Consider the following 21197-nt stretch of genomic DNA (forward strand, 5'->3'; position numbering starts at 1 on the left):
GACGGCAGCCCCCTACCCCCCCCAAGGCGAGGGGGTGTGGCCGCGGCCCCGGCAAGTCCGGGGGAGGGGGAACAGCCCAACCCGAGCAAGCAGAAAAAGTGACGATTTTCTTACACGGGCGCCTTTCCCCCCTTTCTTTTATTTTTCTATATTCCCCCTCCCCCTTTTTGGTGGGGGGGAGGGCAATCAGAGGAGGACTCTTTTCTTCTCCTGCGAGGACTAGAATGATGCAATAATGTCCCTAGAAAGCCCGGGGTCCCTCAGTTGGCCTTTGTCTTTGTCTGGGGAGCAGGGTCATCAGGTCCACTGCCCCCCTTCCCTGACCCCCTCAGCTTGCAGGGGGCCTTGCCCTCAGTTTGCGAACTGGCTCTGGCGAGGTTCCTGCCACACTTTCGGAGGGATTGGACCTTTTCGATTCTTGCTCTGGCAGGATTCCTGCCACACTTTCGGAGGGATTGGACCTTTTCGATTTCTTGCTCTGGCAGGTTCTCCTTCCCTCGGTGGTGGTGGAGGGGTGGAGTGCGGGAGCGGTGGGAGGGCGGTGCCCGCAGGGAGGGAGCCAGAGGCTCCACTTGTTCTTTTGGTCCCACCTTCCAGAATCCAGTGCCAGACTCTGGACTTGAGGGTTCTGGGCTGTGGTCTGTAGAAGCGAAGGAGAGAAGGGTGAGTGGCTTGGCTTTGGGAAGCATGAAGGGGGGGGCGGTTGCAGTGCTATTTTTAAAAAATGGTTTTCAGCAGGGAAGCCTTTAGCCATGTTAGTCTCGCTCCCCTCATGGTTTTGCAGACTCAAATCCAGGCCAACTGTATGGCTGTCTGAGGTGTTGGAACAGAAGGAAGTCCATTCCTGTCGGTGACAACACTGTGGCCCTGTTCTGGAATGACCGAGGTGTAAAGGTCAGTGCGGTTTTCACTGGGCCATCTGCAAAATTATAATTGGGCAGGTCTGTGATTTGGTTCTTGAGGCCTTTAATCAGGGAGACCTTTGGGCAAAGGGGCTTAATGTGGTAATGGGCGATTAACAGGCCAGGGCTTGGAGAGAGCCACGTAAGGCTCTGTTTCTGGATACAAATATCATATCCTCCTCCCCCCAGGAAAGAGGCAAAATAGCCAGAGACTGGGGGAGGGGGGACGGGTAAAAGCCAACAGCTGCGAATCTCGAGGCCAGGGGGGACCTTGAGATGTCAAGGAGCAGGCCCTCCAAGCCTCCAGGCAGGCAAGTGGGCCTTGTAGGAGAGACCTAACAGAAAAAGGGGGTTTGCCTGTGATAGAGGTACAGGCATGGGGCCACAACACCCTAAGGACGTTCCAAGTAGCTGACCATTCCCACGGGTAGCTCTGAGGTCTTTTGGGGGAAGGGAGCAGACAGACGTGACAAGAGACGGAAATGAGGAATAACTTCGGGGGTTGGGAGGTGCTGCCCTCATCAGAGACTCTGTTATTATGAGGTCAGAGACTAAGCTACTATGAAGTCAAAGTGGGTAGCCAAGGCCAAAAAAAAAAAAAAGTCAGATCTAGAAATCAGATAGAGTAGGTAGGTAAGGTCAGGGGAGTAGATAGGAACAAAGCCAAAGAGAGAGAGAAGAAAAAAGCCATCATCTTACCAGGAGCCCAAAGGCCCTGATTTCCCTGGTGAACTGGGGGCAGTTTTGGTGGCTGAGGCACCTGTGGCTCAGCCCAGACTTAGGGGGACGATTGCTCCGTAGTTGGGGAATCAATAGCGTTCCCACCGGTGAAACCCAACCTTCAGGAGCCAGTAGCTTTGGTCGAGGGAAGAAGAAGAAACTTGATGAGCAGCGGCCTCTACAAATGGCTTCTCCTCCTGGGTAAGGAGAAGGGAGTGGGGGACCAGGGCCCCAGAACGGACTGGGGGAGCTTCGAATCTGGCCGAGACAGGTAGGTTGACTGCTTTTACCTGGGGTGGGCCAGGGCCAGGTCTGGGTCCCCTGCTCCAGGCATGGGGGTATCTCTGCCTGTGCTCAGAAAGAAAGCCCTCCTTCCCAGGGGCCCTGGGACCCTGTGCAGACCAGGGACGGCGAAAACCACTGCCCTAGAAGGTAAGTGAAGCTGCTGAGGCATCTAGGGTGCAGCTTAAGCTTCAGCTGCCCTGTTGTCCCCCAACCTCGCCACCGGCCAGAGGCTAGGCGGTTCCCTCTGCAGGGCCTGGGGTGAACTCGGCTGCCAGCTCCGCACTACGCGGCTTCTCCGGCAGGGGGCGGGAAAGGGCAGGCCGGGGCGCGCCCAGGGCCAGAGTCCTCCCTTTCAGGTGTGAAGCCTGGGCCTCGGATCAAGTGACAGCCATACATTTCAAATCTGATTTAGGGGTACCAGATGAACCCTCGGGTCTGGCAGTCTGTTTCCATTTCCTCCCAGAATGTGTCGCTTCCTCCCGCGCTCCGCGACTTTGGAAGGCGTTTGCATTTACATCCGCGGTGATTACTGGAGTCACTAATACAGCCTAACCCGGAGTTTAATTGGAAACGTTAATCAATGCGATGGATCCGTGTCTGATTTGCACAGTCGGTCAATTATCTGCAGGTTGGGGCAATCGGCGCTGCACCCAGGGGGATGCGAGGAGGGGCAAGATGGCATGGCCACAGCTGGGTCGGCGGGCGTGAAGCAAAATGAGGGAAGCGGAGCTTGAAGACTGGAAAGAGATGAACAGTTTCCTGGTGGGGAATGGAAATCACAGAAAGGCCTGGGCACCTGATCACTGAAATGGAATAGGACGGTGTTGGAGCCCACACAGTGGAGATGGAGGCCAGGGTTTTGCCCTGAGGTGGGAGGGTCCTGGATTTGGAGAAGGAAGATTTTTTAGGGACTAGAGAACCAGGAGCTGGGGTGGAACCAACCCTGGGAGTCCAGAAGCCAGTGTTCTGGTCTGAGTGTTTCTGCCCCTCTCCGGGCCTCAATTTCCTTGTCTTTCAAATGATGGGTTTGAACGAGGTGGTTTCTAAGATGGTGGTGACATTTTAGGAAGTGGGTCCATTTATTCTTGGTAATGAAAAACAGGTTCACTAAAGGAGAGCCCCCCCCCCCAATTTACCCCTTTTAAATCATACTTTTTGGCGTGCCTCTAATTTGGAGGAAAACAGTACAAAACAAACCCACAACCACTACACACATTTCATCTCTTTCAGCAGGGTGGCCTTACGTTTATTTCATGTGAATGGGAACAGGGAGGAAAAGAGATGCACAAGTGGAGAATCTGCCCCTGTAACCAAGGCCCTGAAAAGAGCCGTGGGGCTCTTAACACAGATCTTACACCCTGGAGGGGGGCGGACATGTGTTAGTGGCCCTGACTCCCTAACTCAGCCTCAAAACAGAAGGGCTTGGGGTGAGGGTGAAGGAAAGGCCCGGCTTAGGGTCTGTATCCTTTTCCTTCTGTCTTCCTCACCACCCCCCTCTCTCTGAGTCAGGTGGGCTTTTTAGAATTCTGTACTTTCTAGAGACACTACCCCTAACAGTCAGCACAATCGCGCCCTCTAGTGACCTCAACGGGGACACCTTTGGCAGAGCTCCGGATACATCCCGTGGCCCAGCTCCGATGTCAGAGCTTAACCCCCTTTGCAGCTGCTCCTTCCTGTGGAGAAGGGCTTCAGTCCTTCCAACTGAGAAACTCAGGCGGCTGCAACTTCCTGTAGGCCCATCTGGGGCCGGGAGTTGAGAGAGGGAGCCATTTCACCCCCAGTGCCCAGTTTCCTTCTTTGGGCCTGAAAAAGGTTCTGGAACATTCCCAGCTATCTTCAGTGCTGGGACAGGTACCTGCCATGGGAGGGCTCTGTGGCGGAGAGAGTGGTCCACAGATTCCCTCCCCTACCAAAGAGGTGGCAGCCCTAGTCCCCAGACAGATGCTGGCGGGAAGCCGGAATGTAGCAAGGCTGGGGTGCTGGTAGGCGCACGAGGGGTGCACTGATCTCTACCCCAGCCTCCAGTAGGAGGCTAAGCCACAGGTGCATACACGGGCAGTATAAACACACAGAAGATACACACAACGTGGCGTAGACATATGACACACAATATAGATTAGACACAGGCTCCCCAAGCACGGGATAGATGGAATACACATGCCACACTGCAGACCCACGGTGTACATACACAGTACGGTACTGACATGATACACATGCACAACACCATGTAGACACGGCTGCACACGCACGACACGGTGCAGGCACGCAAATGCAAAGTGGCGCAGGCTGTGGCTCAGACACACCCGACCCCGTACGTGCTCACACACAGACATGCCCACGCTTCCACCACAGCATACCCCCAGACGGGTGACAGGAGTGCGGCCACCAGGTGGCGCCCTGTGTCCTGCCCGTTGCTTCTGCATTGGCTCCGGCTGTGCAGCTGGTGGGTTCAAAGCGGGCTGCCGTGGAAGCAATAAGCAGCTGAGGGGAAGCGGAGGTAGGTCAAGGAAAGCTCTTGATCTTGCACAGAAACCCGGAGCTGCTTGGTTAGTACCGGCTGGTGCACTAGCACCCCGCTCCCCCAGGTCCTCTGGCGCTGCTCCCCACCTGGGGATGCGCAGGGGCCTTCCTGCGGCCCTTCTTGGGCCCTCTCCAAGTCCCGCCCCTCTCTGGAGCTACGGCAGCCCTCCCTCCCTCACCCCCCCCCCAGCGCCCTTGCAGGATGAGCTCATGCATTGGGGGCGGGGGTGGCATACCACTCAGCAGTGCAATGGGTAGCATTTGGAAAGGCTGCTTGGAGTGTGCGTGTGGGATGCTCGCAGGGGATGCCAGGGCCCTGGGGGGCCAGACGTGCTCTGGAGGCTTGCCAGCAGCAACTGGCAGACCTGGGGGATGGCTTGGTCTTTTTATTCTAGAAAGGGGAATTGGGAAGAACGGGGCTTTTCCTGGCTCCCTGAGGCTTCCGTTTTACTCTCTCCACCTTTAGATACCCATCCATGTCTTTGGATTAGGACCCTCTGCGTCCTGGAATCCCCTAATAGAGCATGTGCTGGCCTGGATCTGACTCTATGGGAAGTTAGGCCATAGGTGCTGGTCTTCTTTGAGGACAAAGTCTATGGAGGAAAGAGGGGGCAGGGAAGGAAGAATTGCAGAGCTTGGAGTCCTATCAAGGGAATATCAGTCTCCTCCTTGAGAGGTTCAAGTGATTGTGGGGAAAGGCAGGAAAGGGAAGGGTTAAAGGGACCCTGTCTCCTTTGTGGTTGGACATGGAAACCTCTCTGGGGAAGACAGGGGAAATTGTAACCCCCTAAAAACCCCAGTATGTATGCACCCCCCCAAAATCCGGGGAAGACTACGGAAGGCATCCCTGTGGCAGAGATTGGCGGAAGGTAGAGGAAAGTTCCAATTAGGATCAGAGGCCGAGGCCCTCAGCAGCTGTGAGATGATAGCAAATCAGGGGACCTCAGAGTGCTCCCCCAACCCTGCCCACCAACCCAGTGAAGGAGGTTGTTGAGGAGGGAGATGGAAATGGCGGTGGAGACTTGGGGGTGAGGGATGAAACAAGCTGAACAGCCGGGTCTTCAGGCAGCTCAGGTAGCCTCAGAGCCAAACCTGCATCTGCCACCATCTCGCAGTTTCCTCCTGTTCACTGGACTCTACCACCTCCTGTAAATATGCAAATATTTCACGTCTGTCATTTGATTGAGTGCTCTCAGCACTTGTCCAGGGTGACTAGGGCAGGTCTTTTCCACTCACCGGCAAGCAGCTCCAGAGTGGTGAAGTGCTAGCCGTTCTCAACTTGGAACTCGCAGCTCAGTGCCCTTTCCGGACTCCCATGTACCGAGGCTCTTTTTTTTTACACTTCTTGACTCTGATTATCTACCTTCTTAAGGGATTTTCTGTAGTGTGTGTGTGTGATATTTGGGGGGTTGCATGGAGTAGTAGCAGGTGGGGAAGGAGGTTCCCGCCCCCCCACAATGCTTCTCTCGGCAGGTTTCCCCCAAGAAAGAGCAGCTGAGTCCTTGCATCTTGTGGCAGCTGGTGTGCCCAGCACTGAGCCCGTCGGAGCTGAAGGCAGCCCGGCCCCTTCTCATGGGCAGCACCCACCTGTGCTGAGGTCCTGCAGCGGTGGCTGTGTGAGGTGAGTAATGGATTCCAGGGCAGGGAGTTAGGGATCTCCAAATCCAGGTAAATGCCACCTTTCCACCAGAGCTCCCTATGTCAAAGACCCTGCCTGGGCCTCACCAGCCAGGCCTCAGGGCACAGCCCCTACTTTCTGGGGGATTGTGCAGCTGCGCTTGGTCTCTTGGTTCCCCCATCTCTAACATGGGATTGACAGCCTTGACCTACATCCTGGAGTGAGCAGGAGAAACAAGCTAACAGTCATTGCCAAGTCCTTTGCAAATGTCAAGCTCCATCTAAGAGCTTTAGTGTAACACAGACATGCTTCCCATCAAGCTGTCATTTCCTTTCCTCTTGCTTTCCTGACATTGAAGTGGCATTTCAGCCACATGCCCCAAATTCACCAATCGGTTCCTGTAATTTCTACTGCCCCATAACCTTCATTTTACCTTCCTATTCAAAGTGTACCCCTATCCCATCCATCCCAGCTTCTGGGCCTGGCAGGCTTAACTTAAACCTTCCAGAACATTCCCTCTGTCTTACCACCCAACCAGGGAGCGTTTCCTCCCCCAGCTCTCCAACGACGCCTGAGTCTGTAGCATGTAGTGTAGCCCTTGTTTCTCTGCTGCCTTAACTAATTCTTGCATGGTTTCTGGAGTGTTCATCTTGGCTGGTAAACTGGACTGTGTAAGGTCTTCAGGAGTAGGGGCCAGATTTCACAGGTCTCTAGTCTCTCTCAAGTGTCTGACAGTTCCCTAACAGCTTTTCCATTTGGGCCGTTCTCTCTTCCTGTCCACTCTTTTCAGGTTCTTTGCCCTGCCTCTCTGATCGTCTACCTGTCTCTTTTCCTCTCAGGCAGCCATGATAGCTTCCTCTGTTGTCGTCTCTGTCTGGCCTTCTGTTGCTATATGGTGCGGTCCAGCTATCTGTATCTTACCGTCCCTCTGTCCCCCTGTCTGGTCTTCTGTCTTTTTGTCAGTTGCTGAGACATCTCTCATATTGCCCAAGTCAAAACCAAACAACCAAAATTTAAAAAAAGACCCAACAAGAAAAACAAAGAGACCTAAACAAAAAACAAACAAGGAATATGCAATGCAGTTTCCTTTCACACTGAGCCTGTCCTGGGCCTACAGGACGAAGGAAAACTGCAGCTCAGTGGCAGGTGCTTCTGTGATGCCATCTCATGGAGGGGAAGCTCCAGAGTTTTGGCCGTGAAATTGAAGGTATGAAATTACAGCCTTGCCGATATTGATGCATTCAGCTTTCCAGAGATGCTCTGGCAGGGGATCCTCTATAGAGCTTGAGCAACAGAAGGTAACTAGAACTGGCTAAAATAAGAAGCAAGCCCCTGGGTCTCTCCTGGGTGTTCCATGACAGCCACAATAATAACCTGTATTTATTGTCTACTGTTGCCAGCACTGTGCTAGGCATTTTACTTGCATGAGACCATTTGATCCTACAGTGACTCTGCAAGGTAGGAATTTTTTTCTGATAGCTGCTGTTTTTGTTTCTGATTATAAAAGTGATACTAGTTTGAGGTAGGTATTTTTATCACCACTGTTTTTACCCATGAGGAGATAGAGGTTGAGAGGGGCTAAGGTGCTTGCGTGTAACTGGACGCATGTTGTGACTTTGGGAGGAAAGACACTTCTGGAGGGTTTCTCAGCATCCCAGATAATTTTGGTACCCTCTGATGCTCACACACACACTCTCACTCTCACAAGCACATACTCATACCCTTGTACGTTCACACGATCATATTTACCTCCTTGACTCTCACTGTTCACACTGGACACATTCATAGTGATGATCGCTCTTACCCCCTCGCCCTCACACACCGTCATATTTCTGAACACACTGTATACAGGTACATTCATACTGCCACACACTGATACATATTCACGTCTCTATATTCACAGTTCCGTACTGACACACACCCACACTTATCATACACCCACCCTCACGTTCTCACACACTCTTTACGTTCCTTCTTATGTTCTCACACTCTCCCAGTCATACCTACAGACTCACATCCACTCAGATGATGCAGTCACCCGTAACCCTCCCTCAAATTCCTACACAATTACACACACTCCGTACGCAGACATAGGTTGACTTTCCCCTGCCTGTTTCTCATATGGTCATACACACACTCAATTTCATACACTCCAACACATTTGCACTGATACCACTATTTCCTCCTCACAGTTACATGTTTACACAGCTCGTAAGTCACAGACACACACGTGTGCATACATGTTCATATGTTCACATTTATACATGCTCACACCATAAACACAATCTCACCCATTTAAACTTTTCTATCTTTGTACACCCCGAATTACACCGTTCCACTCATACATTCAGCACTGACACAATCACTGTAACCATGTCACATTCACACGTAATCACACTTACACATGGCAACACTCATTTTGACACAGATTCACAATAGTACTAATAATGACCCATGCTCTCACGTACACACCCATGTAATACTTTCCCAAACTCTTATACATACCCCTGCACTGATATTATCACATTCACACACTTTCTCACTTCACACACACACGCACACACACACTGTAACACACCCAATTACAGGCAGTAGTTCGTAGTCACAGCTGTCACTTTTTCCCCCCTATTTGCCACTAGTTCTCTTCTCACCTCTGGCTAAAAGGAAGAGTGTTGCTCTCAGCCAGGTGCCAATGGGACTGGATCTTTCTATCAGAAAGGAGTGAGATTTATGTCTAGGATTAAAAAGAAGCTGCTCAAACCCTCAGGTCAAATTGTACATCCTTTCACCATAGTTTCCTTTTGCAGAAATCACCTCTAATAGGCAGAACCTTAGCCACTCCTTTCCAGAGAGGTTAGGGTTTCAATGGTTTGTTTATCTTTTGGAAGTTTATGGCTTAACTTGCCACCTCATTTCTCTCCCAAGGGCAGGGGGAGGTGAAGCCTGCATTTCTTTATGCACTCATAATGGTTTCCTATGTGAAAGTGTGTGTCTTTGATTTTTTGTTTATGATCTGGAATTGCCTGCTGATTAGACACGTGGAAAGGGCAGTCCTGCTTCCAGCAGGTACCTCTCATCCAGCCAGGTCTACCCTTCCCCTATTAACCCTGGACCATGGTATTCAAGAAAGAGAAAGAAAAGGTTAATGAGCTAGCTGGATGATAAAACACATTCCTATTGTGAGTGTGCACGAGCACATGTAGACCCCACTGGAATTTCAACAGCTGTTACTAACAAGTTAACAGAGGAGATTTCTCAGTAGGCGTGGGTAAAGACAAGCTGAAGAAACTTCCTTGCACTCCAGACAGACTGTAGATTTCCCTGCAGAGGGTGAAAAAAAAACCCCCAGGAGTGAACCAATAGATCAGGAGCCTGGTGCCAGGGCCATGTGCCACCCTAGTCCACAAGAGCACCTTGTAGGTGTCTCCCTAGTCCATGGCTGCCCCTGCTGGAGTCTCCCTGGAGTAAAAACACTTCAAAATATGACCAAGCTGCCATTGGATATGGGTTCCAGCACACCATGGGGAAGAGCCTATACCCTGGGATACCACCTCTCCACCCCACCCCATGTACACCCATCATTAGATCGAGAACTTCTTTGATAGCTGAGACCACACCACCTTACTTATCTTGGATTCTCAGTGCCTAACACAATGCCGGGCCCAGGGCAGCTACTTGAGAAACTCGATTAAGAAACTAAACGGGGTGGGTGGGCGGCAACATGTGGTCAGGACAGATCCAGTGCCTCTCTCCCTCAATTCCAGGATTCCAATGGCATTACCAGCTCAGATTGAGGACCTTCTGTGGGCCACACATAGTACAAGGCCCAGAGGGAAATTCAAATGGGTGAGAGGCACAGACTCTACCCCTGAGTTTGAATTTCATTTGAATGGGAAAGATGAAGTCACCATGAAACCGTAGTACAAGGCAGCAGTCTTGAAGTTTGGGGTTAGCGGAGTCTTTATCATGTAATCCAGTGGTCTTCAGGCTCCAAAAGGCCTTGAGGGCCCATGAGTGGTTGGAAACAGCAGTCAGGATTTAGGGAAGACACTTCCCAAAGCAAACTGCCTCATAGACATCTTGCTTAGCACAGGAAAGATGGGTCATCTTTCTAGAAGATTGTGTAACAAAGTGCTTTGTCACTGGGCATAAGGCAGAGGAATAAAAGTGAGCTTTTAGACCTTAATGGAAATATTGTACTTAATTAAGATTTAGCCACCACTTCCACCAGGAGACAGCTTTAGGGAAATAACTCAGCAAATTTACATTTGATCGTTTCTGCCGATATGCTGAGACTCACCGAAAGCAATTTATAAAACTGACAGTACTGGCTGAATTTTAGGAGGGACAAAATGCACCTGCCTGAATTCACTTGAATACAGCGAGGAGCGCTAAGTAAGGAGACCCACCCCTTGCATGTATATGGTATTTTATACTTCTCAAAATATTTAATAACCTCTTCATCTGTTATGATAGAAGCATTAGGAGCACCAACTCTGGAATCAGCTAGACCAGCATTTGAATCCCAATTTGGCCGCTTCCTAGCCATGTAACCTTTTTTAAGTCAATTACTTATCCTCAAGTCTCAGTTTCCTCATCTGTAAAATGGGCATGACACTAATACCTCATTGAGTTGTTATGGGGATGAATTGAGATACTGTATGAAAGCGTTTAGCACAATGTTTGGCCTATAGTCAGTGCTCAACAACTGGTAGATCTTATTATTATCCTTACCACAGCCCTTGGAAGGAGGTGCTCTCAAAGGGGCAGAACCCTGAGGTAACAGAGAAACAGTATGGTTCCTTGCTGCCAAAGATCCGATTTTCACAGGACTTGTTGCCTGCTTTCCTTTAAGTCTTTATTTCTGCTTAACCACAGGCTAGGGGGTCAATGCTCATTTCCACTTAAGAAGATGAGTGAAAAATAAAATTAACCCATGTGAGTTTCCTCATTTCCTGTGTCATTTTCAGACATGCTTATTTGGCCACTGTAGCAATGTTTCATGTTCATTTCAATGTCCTCTCTAGTCCTACAGCTTTTCCCTTGAAATCGTGAAGCCCTCAGTAATGTCACCTTCATATGCTGGTACAGAAACCTGGGAGAGGAGGAATGGAAAAGACTCCTGATGCTGGTGGAGCCAGAGGTCTGGTCTCTAACCACAGGCACTCCTCTGCCCTTGATTCTCATGCTGAAATGTCTGTGTCGTGGGCAGGGGGTCTGCTCATTTCCAGGCTTTGGTCCCAGACACCAGAGTGGAGGCACGGTTCACTCACTTCAAAGCCCTAAGAGCATTTGTGTCCATGCAAAAGCTGTGAGTAACTGAGAACTCATCATATCACATAAAACTGTAATGTGATTGAGGAAGCATAAATAAGAGCATGGGCTTTGGAGTCACACAGACATGGGATTGCATAGTTTTGTTTTTCTTTTCCATTATGGTTTATTACAGGATATTGAATATAGTCCCCTGTGCTATACAATAGGACCTTGTTTATCCATTCTGTATATAATTGTTTGCATCTGCTAATCCCAAACTCCCAGTCCTCACTCCCCCTCCCCTCCCCCGGCAACTACAAGTCTGTTCTCTAGGTCTGTGAGTCTGTTTCTGTTTGGTGGATAGGTTCATTTCGGTCATATTTTATTAATAGATTCTACATATAAGAGGCATCATATGGTATTTGTCTTTGAGATTGTCTAGTCTTACTCTGTGACCTTGGCAAGTGAACTGATGTCTCTGAATGTCAGTTTCACCTGTAAAATGGAAATAATAATACAAGTGGTTTTGCAAGTTATGTGAACTTGTACATGAGTAACTTTTAGCAGAGTGCCTGGAACATAATCAAATCTCAGTGAATGGTGGTGATTTTTTTTTTATGGTCTGTGAAGTCTGTGGCAGTAATTGTAAACATCTTCTGTGGGTAAAAAATCTTAAATTACTTCAAAGCATTTCCCACATGTGGATCATTTGATCCTCACAACCTCTTGGTGAGGTGGTCACCTTTTGCATGTGAGGAAATAGATTCAGAGCGACCAAGGGATGTACTCAAGGTCATGAAGCACATTAGCAGTGCTGGGCTGAGAAGGTACTAGTCTAGGCTGAATACTTGCATCTTTGCTTGACAAAGTCTTTGGGGCGACAGTTGGCAAATATGAGCTGTTTGAACTGAGCATAATCCTTCCTGTGAAAAAATGTCTAAATGCTACTAGCTACAGTTTAGCTGCTCGCCAAACCACACGGTGTTTCTCTCTGTGTCTTGTGTGATGCCCAGCATGTTGCAAAAGTGCAATAAATGTGACATCGTAAGAGTACCCTTTGCAACAAGGCTGAGTGATATATGGCCACGGTGGTACCATTTACCACCAAAAGGAAAATCTTTCTTGAGGCATGCTGTGTGGTTTTGTTCATGCTGCTCAAGGAGTACCAAATGTCCAGAGCCTGGAAATTCTTGAAACATTCTGAAACACATTAGCAGACCTCTGGTGCCACTCGGCCATTTCTCTTCTGACCTGAAAATGACAAGGCGTCAACTTTAGTGAACTCTAGGGAAAGGATGGGAGGACAAAAAGATAAGAGCATTTTTGACCTCTCTGTGACATTTGCCTCATAGCCATATTCATCTTGAAATACATTTCTCTTGGTTTCCATGATGTCATAGAGCCAGTTCCTCTACTTCTTTAAGCATATTTCTCAAGGATCCCTGGTTCCTCTGCCAGCCCCGAAATGTTGGTGTTCCCCCGAGGTCTTTCCTCCTCTCTTATTCTATGCTCTTCCTGGGCAATCGCACCTACTCCCATGCTGATGGTCTCCAAATTAATACTTTCAGCCCACGTGTCCTGCTCTCCACTGAGCCCTTCCATAATGCCAAATAAACATGTTACAACTGCTGCTACGTTTATATTTGTCTTAATTTTGCTTTCTCTATTGAGAGGAATAGATATAGCTAGGGAGAGATTTTTTTTCCCACCACATGTGAATTGATGTTTCCTTCAGCTTTTTATTATTTGCTACGTAATGAAGACAGCGTGCTTAGATATTTATTTTGCTTCCTACTAGATATTCCTAGTTTAATTTTTACCGAGATATCCATCGTGTCACTGTGTTTGTTCTCCTTTCTTTGTATATGGACTTATACAAAAGTTACATATTCGAGGACCATTTGCAGATATTTAGTCTTTGTAGAATGTTTATGTTTGTTGGTAGAGTCTTTATAAAAATTTAGACAAATTTTCTATAAAACTGATAAGGGCCGTCCTATTGGCCAAAACCAGAATAACACGTTATCTGCTGCTCATTTAAGGGGCCTCCCACATAATCATATTTGTTATCAGCATACCAACTTCATTAGCTTTTTTTATTAATCACCATTCTAAGCTAGTTGTTTACTCTCGTTTGCAAAAAAACCAGAAACTGAGGCACAGTTCTGTCTGGAATCCTGAGCAAAAACTAAAGGCTACACTAGGGATGTAATGTACAGCATGGTGACTATAGTTAATAATACTGTGTTGTACACTTGAAATTTGCTAAGAGAGTGGATCTTAAGTGTTTTCAACATATCAAAAAGCAAAACAAAGCAAAAAAGTGATGGATGTATTAATTAACGTGATTGTATTTCATGTTACACAGTTGTATGTTAATTGGTATATGTATACTATTTCACATTGTATACATATACCAGACCATTAATCACATTGTATACCTTAAATATATACATTTTATATTTGTCAGTTATCCTTCCGTAGAGCTGGAAAAACCCCTAAAGGCTAAAAAAATCAGTCCTCCCACATTCCTCTGGGCCTCTTGGGATAGAAATATATTTCTACCCAGATTTCTATGTGGGGTGCTGAGACCAGTTAATCCCACCAGGCCTAGCATCCCTGCCATCTTTGGCCAATGTCTTCTTCAACCTGCTGTACCTGCTACACTGTCACCCGAATAATAGTTCTGAAACGCACAGCTCATCATGCCATTCCACTGTTTGAAATCTCTTTATCTAGACAGGAAGAGTCCAAACCCCAGAGAAAGGCATACGAGATCCTTCTTAATTTGATCTCCACTGGTCTTATTTTTCGCATCCCTCTTCTTTGCTACGGTCACACCAGGTTACCTGTAGTTTCTCTAATACACTACATTGTCTCTGCTCTCCTCTCGGCCTTAGCACGTGTTGTTCCTTGTGCCTGAAACGTGACCTCCCCCCCATGGTTTGGTTACTTGTTCTTCCTAATTCAGCTCAAGTGTACTTCCTCTGTGAAGCTTCCTTCTTCAGGCTGCTGGGAGCCCCTCTCTTGTCCTTCAGTAGCAACCTGTTGTCATCTTCGGCCTGAGTTGTCATGGCCAACACCCATTATACTTTGTCTCCTTGAGGGTGGGAACTGTAACTTGTTCGTCTCTCACCCTAGACCCTGGTGAGCTCCTACTCATCCTTCAATACCTTGCTCAAGTGTAATGCCCTCTGCTGCCTCTGGGGAGTATTAGCTACCCTTCCTACACTGGCCTTCCAAAGCATCCCCTGCCCTCCTGGGCACATACTAGACACTGTGTAAATGCTGAATGAAAGATTGAATTTATTTATGAAGATTCAGTGATTATCTGAAGATCACAGAACAATCCAGGAGTGGAGCTAGAATTAGCCATTCTTCTTTGGTTGGAGACAATTCTTTTGGGTTTATAAAAAGACCTAACCAGAAATCAACTCCAAAAACTAAAATTGCGGAGCAAGATGCAACTTAGTTCTTAAATGTAACATGAAAGGAAGTAGTTTCTTTTTCCAAGTGTTATGTTCTTAATACATTTCCCCAAAAGAAGTCTGTTCTGCCCATATATGACTTCAGTTCTGGAAAATGCTTTGTGTCACCCATACTGATCCCTTCCGTAGTTCACCAGAAGCCAGTGTTCTGGCTTTTGTAAGTCTCATACATGTTACTTTCTTCCAGAGGTTTAAGATCTGTTCTTTTTCTTACATAGCACCAGCATCACTTAGTTCAGCAGAAACAGGGGCCTAAAGCTAAGAAACGTAATCGAGCATGCTTGGAGTATTTGTTTGCTGGAATATACTGCTGAATAATGTATTATACCAACCTAGTGCTTTCCATTTTTCAAATCCCAGTGAGCTCCTACTCATCCTTCAATACCCTGCTGAAGTACTATATCTCTGATCTCTTTGAGAACCTCAGTTACCTCTCTGCTTTGTCCTTCCAAAGCATTCTGTGCCCACCTGGGTGCATCCATTGTATTCCCTATTGTATGTATGCCTGTCTACCATCCTCGTTTAACTGTGAGCTCTTTGAAGACAGGGACTGGTCTTCATTCACCTCTCTTTGTGTACCCCCTGTACCTGACACAGTACCTGGTACATACGAATGTTGGTGGCATGGAGATGAAAGGCAGGGCAATGATGTTCACTGGAACATCCACATCAAACACTTTCCTTATATGGGGAGGTATGATTATTGGCACTGATTTCTCATCCAGTAGGATAGCAGTCAGTGAAGGAGAGTCTTCCCTTCTGAACTGCTGCAGTCCCGCTTTTTGTAGCACCCTTCAATTTGTAATACACATGCCCTTGTTCTGTAGTTATATTTTTATCTGTGTATTTAATATACATTTTATATACAGTATGCAGCCAGGGATGAAACCCACTGCTGAAGCCTATAATGTCCCTCAGAGCTGGGCAGTTATTTATCTCTTTACTCCCAGCACCTTACCGTTAAAGGGGAGTAGGTCTCTACTTTGGTCTTAGGATTCTTTGAAATGAAAGTCAGCCAACAATCCACAAGAAGGCATGTAACTGGTTTCTTTTCCTATAAAAAGCAGTGTTAGGCTGACCTAAGATCTTCTCTTTTCCTCTCTTTATACAGCTGTGTAACCTATAGACCCTCATAATTAAGCTGGCCAGGAGAGTATAGGGCATGTCTAAGCGACCTGCAGAAGACCACCAAACCTGCTGGGGGTTGACTGCCATGATCGTGAGTGCAGGGAATGTATTAGGCTCAATCTTTTTTTTTTTTTTTTTGGCCTCACTGCACGGCTTGTAGGATCTTAGTTCCCCGACCAGGGATTGAACCCGGGCCCTCTGCAGTGAGAGCACAGAGTCTTAACCACTGGACCACCAGGGAATTACCCTAGGCTCAATCTTAAAGGAGAACGGACACTCTGAGATGACCATTGCTTGATACAGAATTATAATAGAGTTATATATATTTATTATAAACACCCAACTTTCCTTCCCTTTTTCTTCCCCAAATGTTTGTCAGGATGTGTTCTAGGCCACAGTCCCGCCTCCACAGGAGTCATTGGGAACTACTGACTGATTCCCCCTCAGGCCTGCTGACTCGAGCTCCTTGCAACAAACCCTGCTTCTGCTTTATCTGCAATTTTCCTACCGGGCTATCATGTCCTTCCTTTGAAGTGAGGGCTGGGCCCTGTGATCTCAGCCTGGGGGCTTCCCCGGGCTCCAGAAAGACTTAGGTACCTGGCAGCCTTCTCTTTGTGTGCGCGGGTGAGCGCTGGGGCAGCATAGCTGATCGAGTGCTGGAGGAGGGATCTGCTGCAGCATGAACCCGTCGTGAGCCACATCTTCTAGAAGTGGGCAGTGGCAGCTGCAAGTAGAGTAACGGGCAGCAAGGAGAATGAATCCCTCGGTGGATCTGACAGCTCGTAAGTGAAGAACTTACCTGGTACAGGAAAGCCATAGGGAAGCCAGCGTGCTCGATTGTGAGGTCATCCTTAGGGCTTTGGGTTTCTAGAGGAATTTCACTGGGTAGATTACGATCTTTTCTTAGACCCATGGACAGTTTTTTTTAAGACAAAAATAATCCTCTTTGGTGGCAGTAAGAGGTGGGGGTAGGAGATGGGGAATTCCTGCAACTAAGGCTATGGCCAGCTGGATGTTTGGGCCTGGTCACGTCCCGTTCTTCCTTCAGCATTTGAGGAAAGCCCTTTGTTTTTAATAGATAGTATTTCCTCTTCCTTAACCATAGCCCCCAAATAAGATGCTGAGACACATGCTCAGCCCTTGTGTAAATGTAGGTTAAGGGGCAAAAGCTTGAAGAAGAGTTGCTGCATTTTACACCAGCTCAAATTCTTTGACCTCCAGTTCTGGCAGGATGTCTTTTTTTTTTTTGCAGGGAGGGGTAGCATGTGAGCTTTGCTAAAATGATCTAAATTCCTAGTTTAGAAATATGTAATGCTAAGGTCTCAATTGACCCCATGTAACTCTTCTCTTCAAACATTCAACGGGCACCTTCCCTATAGAAGGCCGATTTGGGTGTAGAACATTGAGAATAGAGCAAGTTCCTAGGACGATAAGGCATAAGGCGCATGTTCGAAAACAATGTCCAGACATCTCTCTGGTATACAGAAAGCCCTAGCAACTTTGGGAATTGAATTTTTAGGCTTGAGTTTGAGGGAATTTGTGGCTCTTTTGCCGGAGTGGATCAGGGAAGGGTATAATTATCACCCATGCATAGTAACAGCGAGCAGCTAGAACGCCAGAGACTCGAGATGTTGGTTTACCATATCCTGTTCACTTGGGCTGCTAGTCTGCATCTAATTTTTTCCATCTGACTGCTTCCAAGGATACTACATTCTGTTTTGAGAACTAGGAAATGTTTTATTACTAGGTTTTGCTTCCCTTTTCTTTTTTCCACACATTTATTTGAGGCATCTTTTATTTTCTTTAACGCTTACAAAAATTTCTACCTCTGTTCTTTATGCATCTTATTTTCTCTTCTTAGAAGCATCGGTGTTGGAAATGAAAAGCTGAAACCTGTAATAATGCATCAGTTTGCAAATATAAACACAGGTCAGGTGATTATTAGCATTTTCTTGGCATTAGCTCATGCAGCATACACAATACATTTAGAAGCTTAAGAAGTCATTCGAATAGGAACTATTTGCCCCATATAATATATGCAGTATATGAGGTCTGGATGCTGGGGTATACCTATCGATTTCCTTATTTGCAACCTATTACTGAAATTTGCAACTATAATATGCTGGCTTATTGGATTTCATTAATGTGAAGTTCCTGCTACAGACAGTGGAAGTCACTCATAACAGAGAACGGGACTACAGCGGAACCGACCTCATTTGCTCGCGTGTGTGAGAGAGAGCATGAATGTATTCTGTGTGACCATGCCTTGTATGTGTGTCAGTAGTGAGCTATCTTTTGCAGGATCTAAGATTGAAATGAGGCGGCTGTAAAAAGAGCTAGTGCCTCCCTTACTTGTCCGGCTGCTTTTGCAAATCTGCCTAACAAGTAGCTCAGCAACTCCTGATCAAATGATCTTTGAAATGGCTTCCCTCCATTACACACTGTAATGGTATCTCCCAGGCCAGGCTTTCTGAAACAGCACACCCCTGTCTCTGATAGCAGAGTTCCCTTGGTGAGTGCCCCAGAACAGACAAGCCCCAAAACAAGGCCATCTAAGAATTGGTCCTACCGGCCAACGAATCCTCTTGGAGTTCTGTCAGTAAATCTCCTAGCCTTGGGTCTTTGGATGAGACAAGCAGTTGAAATCGGTAAGTACCAGCCTGAAGTGGGTTGAAATGAAAAAGCTAGAACCATCATATGAATATTCGGGGAGGATGAAAGTACATATATGAAGAGAGAGAATGTGTGTGTGTTTGTGGGTTTACTTGGATCCATATTGTAATGGTGTCATGGGAAGGGAATTGAGGAGAGTTCGAGATTCTGGTCTCAGTTCTTTCAGTTATTTTGTGACCCTGGGGAAGTCACTTAACCTCTATGCCTTGTTAATTCCTCATGTGGAAAATGGGGATGGTGCTCCCTTCTTCACATGTTGTTGTCCGGCTCAAATAAGAGCAAGAGCTCAAATAAGCTCCTGGACATTACAAAGTCATATAGTAAAAAATGAGGTGTCCATACTCCGAAGGTAGCTGGCGTCTACATGATGCCCAATTGCTTGGCAGTTAGACTAGTGCCAAAATTGCCAAACGCCTTCTTAGCTCAGACCTGCTTGGAGTAGGCATATAGGCTTATTCAACACCATGAAAAACTTACTCAGAGCTTCAACAAAGGCATAGAACTTACAGAGTTCCATTTCATTCCCTCACATGTGTATTTAATGCCTCCTGGGAACTAGGCAGTTTGAAAGCATTACAGTTATGAATGAGGGGTTCTTACCCTCAAGGAGCTTATGATCTAGTGAGGAGAATGACATGTTTCATGACTATGTGCGATTTGAGACAAGATGGTGGCAATGCTAAGTTGGGCCCATCTGGCTGACTCTTGTTAGGGATCGGGCTCTCGTCCACCTTGTCTGGGAATGGGAGTGTGGGTTTAGGGCTGCTGAGGGACCCAGACCTGGCTCATTCTCCTCCCTATGAAATGAGCCCTTTCTCTCTTCTTTGGCATCTTAGCATATTATGGGAAATAATGTCTGAAAAGTTGCTAGAAATCTTCAGATACAAGTTGCTGTAAAAATGTAAAGCAAGGTATAAACATTCTTTCAAATGATAATACATTGTCCCCTTTGTAGAAGGCTAGATGATTTTTTCCTTTTTTCTTTTTTTTGGCAATTGAAAACAGTTCACTACATCTTCTTACACTGTCAGTCATAAGTGTCTGGCTGGCTGATTCAGTTGCTAAGAATGTGTCCAAGATAAAGTGGGTTTAGTATCAGCATAGGATAGTTAGCAAAGCATCATTTGTTCCCCCATCACAGTTTATCCCGGGAAGCTCAGCTAGTCATCTTGAAAATGTGTGCTTCTGTTTACAGGGGAGCCCAAGAAAGAGCCAGCAAGTAACTCTTGGATCCTTTTTCCCACCATCAAAGTATAATTCAGTGTATACATCATTCTGATAGTAAAAGCAGTAACCTCAGCCTGAAATACGGAGAACAGTCCGGTGTTGATATCATTGTCTAAGGAGACATTGGCTGACTTTAAACCTCTGTTGACTTAATACCTCCAAGTCTGGAAGCTGTCATTTAAAGTTCACTTTTTCTTGATCTATACAGCTAATTCTTGTTATAGAGATTTACCCAATTCTAGAAATTTGAAACGCTCTCATGTTCTGTTAATGTCTAAACATAGTGAGAGTTCTTTGACTTGTTTCCTACATTTCTGAGATCCTAAAATCAGTCTTATTTCATGTGTGCTCTTGTCAGTTTAGCCGTCATCTCATCAGCTCTAGGTGTCTTGCAGCCAACCCTATTCTTTATGTAGGTATCTCAGAAACATTAGGAAGTTCACCCTGGAAATTTCCCCTGGGCTACGTCTCATTCCTGTGTTAGATCCTCTAGTTTGATATGGCAGGGATATAAGCAATATTGATGCGCTCACCAATTTATAGTAATGGCCTTGTGTGGTTGGTGGTTTGGGAGCTTTACCTCTGGGTTTATTAGGTCATGGCTGTGCATCTGCCGGCCTGGGCTTTTGTTTTTGAAAGGAGGCCATTATTAGTTTGTCTCTCATTGGGAAAATATGCAAATAAGCAGTTATTTAGATTTTTGAAAGCAGACAGAATAATACAGACATATGGGTTGTCTCTGATGACACCAGATCTGATGAAAATATTTAGTGCAGTTGCTAATGGCTTAATAGATGATCTTTGCAAGTCGTAGGGCCAGTATTTCTGGAGTCTCACCCTTCACACACCTGGGTAGAGCATCTGTGGCAAATGGGCACAATTGGCATTTTTGATTGTATCCAATTCAACACATATGCCGTGGTATGAATTTTGGCCACATTAACTAGAGTATACTTGAGCACCTGTCTTTCCCCTTGACTCCTGGAACATGCAGGCTGGCAGCTTTCTTCTGTAACCTACTGAACATTCTCTGAGGGTTTAGTTTGTCACCACATTAAGAGAATGCATTTTGGAAGAATGAGAGAATAATGACAATTATTTATAATGCCTAATCATTTCATCTAAAGTTGCCATGCATCTTGATAAAAGTTTTCCTCTGAAGTACTTTGCAGCAAATCTCTGTGTCAAAAGGCAACTCAGTGAAGGGGTGTGTGTGTGTGTATGCACCTGTGTGTGCATGCCTGCCCTTGCACTTGGGGGGTGGGAGTGGGGAGTAGAGAAGAGAGCGAGAGAAAAGGGAGATAAGGAGGGAAGGAAATAGAGAGTTAATCTTTCTTAGTACTCTGAAAGAGGGCTGTTCTGGCTTCTTGGTTATCATGA

General features: G+C 46.8%; 1 protein-coding gene across 8 annotated transcripts in view; it reads left to right on the top strand.

Moving 5' to 3' along the window:
• The window catches only part of PAK3 (p21 (RAC1) activated kinase 3), a 275327-nt gene that overhangs the window by 157720 nt on the left and 96410 nt on the right, over positions 1-21197 (top strand). For 3 of the 8 annotated variants that reach the window (XM_082447614.1, XM_082447616.1, XM_082447615.1), the window contains exons 2-5: positions 598-663; positions 785-894; positions 1704-2535; positions 5901-6048. The exons of 2 other annotated variants lie outside the window; for them this stretch is intronic. The gene's annotated coding sequence lies outside the window, so the exon portion shown is untranslated. The remainder of the gene's footprint in view (positions 1-597; positions 664-784; positions 895-1703; positions 2536-5900; positions 6049-21197) is intronic. 3 more of the 8 variants (XM_082447609.1, XM_082447610.1, XM_082447611.1) reach the window with 3 other exon arrangements.

The sequence above is a fragment of the Balaenoptera physalus genome, assembly GCF_965194825.1.
Source record: "Balaenoptera physalus genome assembly, chromosome: X".
Classification (NCBI taxonomy): domain Eukaryota; kingdom Metazoa; phylum Chordata; class Mammalia; order Artiodactyla; family Balaenopteridae; genus Balaenoptera; species Balaenoptera physalus.